A 7,173-nucleotide genomic window follows, 5' to 3' on the forward strand; every position below is an offset into this window, starting at 1 on the left:
TTCTATCTTGGCAGTGTTCAAAACATTTATTTTCACTGAAAAAGCCTTACTGCCAATTTCCCTGCCTAGACTATTGCAATAAACACATAAATATTTTAAACATTCAACCCATTTTCTACACTGCCAGAGTAGTCTTCTTAAGGTTTTGTATATTTCACTACCTGATTCAACTATCCATTGATGAGTGTAGGATGAAAACCATATCCTATTTAACATGATTTTCAAAATATGAACTCTTTGTTTCCTATCTGAATACTTTATTTCCTTATTTGCCAACCGGTCATCCAAGAAAAGAAGACTCAGTCTTTCCCAAGCATGGCTGTGCTTTTCTGATTCTGTGCTGCTTCTCACTCTTTTCTCAGCATCATATCTACAGCTAAAATTTATTGAACTTATGCCATGTTCTGGGTTCTGCTTAAGCAATGTATATACATTATCTCACTTATCTCTCACAACAACCCCATGAGATGAGTTTTCTTCTCCCTATTTTATAGTTGGTAAGCAGAGATTAAGTAAACTTCCTCAGTTATAAAGTAAATGGAAGCAGGATGTGAATCCACTTTTATCTGACACTCTTCTCCTTTCCTTCTCTTATCTGGAAAATTTCCCAACTTACATGTTCTATCTCAGACACAAATATTGTGTTCCCCTTTTTATGTTCTCTGTGTCATGTTGTATTTAATTTGTTAATACCATTAAGGATTTTTGCAACTAAGCTGGTGAGGAATATTTGTCTGTAGTTTTCTTGTCCTGAATTTTTTTTCCTTTCTGATTTTTGCATCAGAGGAATAATGGACTCATAAAATAAGTTGGGGAATGTTCCCTTTTCTTCTATTTTCTGACAGAATTTGTGTAGAATTGATATTACTTTTTTCTTTAATGTTTGATGGGATTTACCAATCAAGCCATCTAGGCTCAGACTTTTCTTTATAGAAAGCATTTTAATTATTAATTCAATATTTGAATTGATGTAGGGCTATTCGGATTTTCTGTTTCTTCTTGAGTCAAATTTTGACAGTTTTCTTTTTTTCAAGGAACTTGTTCATTTAACCAAAGTATTATATTTATTTGTATAAGATTTTCCATAATACTATCTTTTGATATCTGTAGAATCCTCTTGAAACTGAGCAGGACCATGTCGGGTCCTCCTGGGTCAAAAGCCTTTACATGTCCCCCATTTCTTGCCTGTAGGATAAAGGCTTCAGCCTCCTAGACCTTCCCTGAGTTCCAAAGGGAAGATTCAAACAGTTACTAATCAGGGAAGGGAAGGAATGTAAAAACAAAGAATGAGCAGTCAAGAAACAATAGTGCAGCATGGGACAGGTTCCTGGTTCCTCCTCAAAGGATAAACAGAATAATCTGGTACATATCTCTGAGTTCTTCTACAGTAACTAAAGCCCCCACCCAGGTAGAGGATGGTAACTTCAGGCTGAGGATAAGATTCCTGGAACACCACCTTGTTACCTCACCACCAACCAACCAGAAGAAAGTCACACCCTGCAGACCTCATCCCCAGTTTTGCTTATAAAAACTCTTCCCTGAGAACTACTGGGGAGTTTAGGGTTTTTTGAGCATGAGCCACCCATTCTCCTTGTTTGACCCTTGTCTTTCTCTGCTCTAGACTCCAGTGTTTCTGTTTGTTTGGTCTCACTGTGTGTCAAGCACAGGAACTTGCATTCGGCAACACTTTCATCCCTTTCATTCCTGACATTGATAATTTGTGTGTTTCCTCTTTTTTTATTGAGAAGACTAGCTAGAGTTTCATCAATTTTATCAAAATTTTCAAAAATTTCCTATTTCTTCTTATTTCACTTATTTTCCTTATTCCTCTATTCTGTTTCATTGATTTCTGCTCTTTCTTTGTTTCACTCATTCTACTTAGAAAGGATTTAATTTTAGCTTCTTAGATTGAAAGCTTATATCATTGATTAGATCTTCCATTTCTTTTTTTTTTTTTTTTTCTTTACACGGGCCTCTCACTGTTGTGGCCCCTCCCGCTGCGGAGCACAGGCTCCGGACGCGCAGGCCCAGCAGCCATGGCCCACGGGCCCAGCCGCTCCGCGGCATATGGGATCCTCCCAGACCGGGGCACGAACCCGTATCCCCTGCATCGGCAGGCGGACTCCCAACCACTGCGCCACCAGGGAGGCCCTAGATCTTCCATTTCTAATGTAAGTATTGAATGTTATAAATTTCCCTTTAAGCACTGCTTTGATTTCATTCCACAAATTTTGCAATATTGTACATTCATTATCATTCACCTCAAAATATTTTCTAATTCCCCTTTTGATATCTTCTTTGGCCAATGGGTTAATTTAATTTCCAAGTATTTGTTTAATTGCCAAATTGTTTACTCTCTAAATATTCAAGGGAATTTCCAGCTATGTTTCTGTTTGAATTCAATTTTTTTTTGTTAGATGATGGGGTTTAAGGCCGACCACCCCAAGATATGCCACTCTGGCACATGGATTATTTCAAGCTGAAATCAACCAAGGCCCAAAAGATTCAGGAAGAAGCTTTGGAATTTAAGATAGAAGGCCTGTTCCAGGAAGAAGATATCACCATAGATAACTATAGTAAACTATGAACTTGTATGGTAGACAGGGAGGAACCATCAAGGTCCTTTTGATCAAAGTGCTCTCTGTGTCCCATTGTCTCTAGATGGCTCAGCCAACATTTATTTAATGAACATTAACTCTTTTCATCTTCCTGTGAATTACCTTACTTCCCTGTGAAGTCCCAGACCCCTACTTCCTTCTCCTTAGTCCAGAATGACATATATACCTTATCTTGACTTACTGTCTTTGGGATTCTTCAGGCTTATGTGAATTTCCCATATGTACTTGATAAACTTGATTTTTCTCCTGTTAATCTGCCTTATGTCATTTTAATTATTTGACTTGCCAAAAGAACTAGGAGGGGAAGTTGGGGAGGAATATTTCTCCCACCAACATAGAGAACACACTTGCTTTCAGTCCTTTAAGTTTATCAAAACTTTTTTGTGGTAAATATTACAAGTATGCTTGAAAAAATTGTGTATCATGTTTCTGCTGTATGGTGTCTTCTATGCATGTCAATTAGTTAGTTGATAATTGTTGAAGTCCTCCATATTCCTCCCAAATTTCTGTCTTCTTTTTCTATTAGATACTGAGAGAGGAGTACTGAAGTTGTTGGAGGTGGAAGAAGTTTTCCTCTGCCCCTCTGTTCCGACTTGTTTAACAATTAAATTGACATGAGACTGATTAACAGGAGAAAATCAAACAGAAGTTTAATAACATATATACATGGGAGAGACCAAGGAAAACTGAGTAACTCGCTAAAACAGCTGAAGTTCTCACCTTAAATACCATCTTCAACTAAAGGTAAAAGAGGATGTTGAGGGTGGGAAGAGTCAGTTATGGGGGGTTGCCAGGACAAGCACAGTAAACAAGGGTAAGGTTGTGCAGATTTAAGTCATTGCCTTCTCCATTGATAAGGGCTTCTAGAATATTCATCATCCTTTTCTTCCTGGTAATCGAGGGAAACACCCTTACAAATGGAAGTTTCTCTTGTAAATGTAAATGTTTTTTACAAAAAGGCAACTCCTACTTGGTTTTAAGAGTTTCTCCCATGACAGCTGTTTCTTAGAAAATATCCAACTTAAAATAATTAATATGCCAAAGAGACATATTTTGTGGTGGCAAATTCTGCTCTCCTACAAAATCATTTACTAAAATTTTAAATGTATCTATTTCTCCTTTCATTTATGCCAGTTTAGGGAACTCTGTTATTAGGTGCATGTTCATTTAAAATTGTTGCATCTTCTATTGGATAGAGTCTTTTAACTCCATGAAATACTCCACTTTTATGTAGTAATATTCTGGGGCTAGAATTTTATTTTGTCTGATATTCAGATAGCAACTCCAGTTTTCTTATGCTTATTGTTTGCATGTACATTGTTTTCTAACCTTTTCTTTCAACCTATTTGTGTGTCTGTATTTAAAGTGTGTCTCTTTTCAGCAGCATAGAGTAGAATCCTGCTTTTTACATCCAGTTTTACATTTTCTGCCTTTTATTTTGTGTGTTTGGTATATCCATATTTAATAAAATTATTTATATTGTGGATTTTAAGTCTGTCATTTTGCTGTTATTTTTATTTGTTTCATTTCATTTTGCTCCTCTACCCCTCTTTCCTTGTTTTCTTTTGTGTTAAGCAAACATTTGCAGTATATTAATATAAATCTTATATTGACATTTTTATGTCTTAATTTATTAGTAATTACTCCAGGGATCATAAATGCAACTTTTATCAAAATCTACCTAATTAATATTGAAATGACTTCCAATTGAATATAGGAAACGTTTGACGTTATAGTTCTATTTATCCCTCCCATCTTTGCATTGTTTTCAACTCTATACATTATAATTCCAACAATACAGTAGTATAAATTTGGCTTTAAATATGCAAATATATATTTTTAAATCCTATAAAAAAAGAAAAAATAGACATATTTGTGTTAACTCATATATCATATATCATATATTTATCTTTTCCAGTGTTCTTTATTCCTTTCAGCATATCTGCACCAGACAGTAGTCTGGTGCAATTTTCTTTCAGTCTGAAGGGCTTTCAATTGCATTTTAAATAGTGTAGCTAGAATTCACTTCACTCAATTATCTTAATCTAAAAATGTCTTTAATTTAGCTTTAGTTTCAAAAGATAATTTCTCTGAGTACAGGTATCTTGAATAATAATTTTTCTTTCAAAAAATTGAATACATCACCCCAATATTTTCTAGCCTGCATTGTTACTGATGAAAGGTCAAACGTTAATTATACTATTATCTCTATCTAGGTAATATTTCATTTTCTCTTGCTGTTTTCAGACTTTCTGTTTATCTTTGGCTTTCGTTAGTTTGAATCTAAAGTGCCTGAGTATGATTTTCTCTGTTTTTATTCTACTTAGGTTTCACAGAGCCTCTAGGATTTATAAGTTTATGTTTTCCAACAAATTTAGAAAAATTTGAGACATTATTTCTTTAAATGTTTTTCTCTGCCATTTCTTCAGTCTTTTCCTTCTGGAACTCAAATTACATGTGTGCTGCAACACTTGATATTGTCACAAAAATGTTTTCATTTTCTTCAATCTTTCCTTTCTTTCTACTTGTCAGACAGGTTAATTTTTTTTAATAAACTAATTTTTTTTTAATGTATTTACTTTTGGCTGCATTGGGTCTTCATTGCTGTGTGCGGGCTTTCTCTAGTTGCAGTGAGCAGGGCTACTCTTCATTGAGGTGTGCAGGGTTCTTATTTCAGTGGCTTCTCTTGTTGCAGAGCACGGGCTCTAGGCGTGCGGGCTTTAGTAGTTGTGGCATGCAGGCTCAGTAGTTGTAGCTCGTGGACTCTAGAGCACAGGCTCAGTAGTTTTGGCACACAGGCTTAGTTGCCCTGCGACATGTGAGATCTTCCTGGACAAGGGCTCGAACCCGTGTCCCTTGCATTGGCAGGTGGATTCTTAACCACTGCGCCACCAGGGAAGTCCCAGACAGGTTAGTTTTTATTGACCTGTCTTCAAGTACACTAATTTTTTTCTTGTGTCATCTAAAATCTACAGTTGAGCTTACTGCCAGTTTTTTACTTTGGTTATTGTAATTTTCATTTTTTTAAAAATATTTATTTACTTATTTATTTTGGCTGTGCTGGGTCATAGTTGCGGCACACGGGATCTTTAGTTGTGGCATGGCTGTGGGATCTAGTTCCCCCCCTAGGGATTTAACCCAGGCCCCTGCTTTGGGAGCACAGAGTCTTACTCACTGGACTACCAGGGAAGTCCCTATTGTACTTTTTAGATCTAGAATTTTTAGGTTTTTTTTTTTTTTTTTCGGTACGCGGGCCTCTCACTGTTGTGGCCTCTCCCATTGCAGAGCACAGGCTCCGGATGCGCAGGCTCAGAGGCCATGGCTCACGGGCCCAGCCGCTCTGTGGCATGTGAGATCTTCCCGGACCGGGGCACGAACCCGTGTCCCCTGCATCGACAGGCGGACTCCCAACCACTGCGCCACCAGGTAAGTCCTAGAATTTTTAGTTTTTTTTAAATACTTTCCACTTTTCTAGTGGTATCCCCAAATGTTTACTCATTAATATATATATTTTTAAATTATTTGAACAAATTTCCTTTCATTATTTGAATATACTTTTAGTACTGTTTTGAAGTTTATAACTGTTAAATTGAACCTCTGGCCCCACTTTAAATTACTGTCTATCGACAGGTCTGTTCCCTGGTTTTTGTTTTTGTTTTGTATAACTTTTTTCAAAACTAATAAATTTTAGTTGGAAATTAGGCACTCAAGAAACCATGGAATCTGTTTTGCTCTTCTGAGTAGTGTCAGTGTTTTTGTCTAGTAGTCTGGAACTTGCCTGGACTCAAATTATGAAAACTGTCTCCATGAGGTATGTGGTAACATGTCTCTGCTTAGTTTTTTTGGCTTTCAGTTGCTGTGGTTTTTGTTTGTTTGATTTTGTTTTTTAGCTGACATCTGGAAGATTCCATAGCTCAAGAGAAAAAATTCATATGACAGAAAGTGTGTGTGTGTGCATGTGACTTGTCTTAAATTTGCTTGATGAAAATTGACAGTTGTAGGACTGTTTCGCACTGGGCGTCTCTCCACCACACTGTCATACCAACGGACTGTTTCTTGCTAAGGTGCTATGTTTTTACATTTTCTCATTCAGTCTTGCCTCTTCTTCCAGAACATGATGCCAGTGGGGTTCGGGGTGCTTGAGAGACCATCCAGTCTCCCCGATCTAGTTGTCCCAAACAAACAATAGGTCATTGGTTTAGACTTTGGAGGTTTCTACTTGCTTTGAAGAACTCTGACTGACCTCTGTCAACTCTGCCTGAGGTCTTGTCTTTGTGTTCTCTCTTACAGTGGCCAGGATTTTACCCACTTAGGATTCTTTTTATTTATTATGGTTCAATAACATAAGTGCTTCCTAACATCATCAAACATGGAGTTATTTGGATTTGTCTCCTGATATCCAAAAACCAGAATTCTGAAAACAATTAAAATCACATGGAAAAGATTCAAATAATAACAAACATTTGCCTAGATTTTGCAATTTTTCAGATATTGCCCCACCTATTATCTAACACCAACTGCACTATGTGTGGAATAGGTGTTGCTATAATTCCAA

The sequence above is a fragment of the Hyperoodon ampullatus genome, assembly GCF_949752795.1.
Source record: "Hyperoodon ampullatus genome assembly, chromosome: 12".
NCBI lineage: Eukaryota > Metazoa > Chordata > Mammalia > Artiodactyla > Ziphiidae > Hyperoodon > Hyperoodon ampullatus.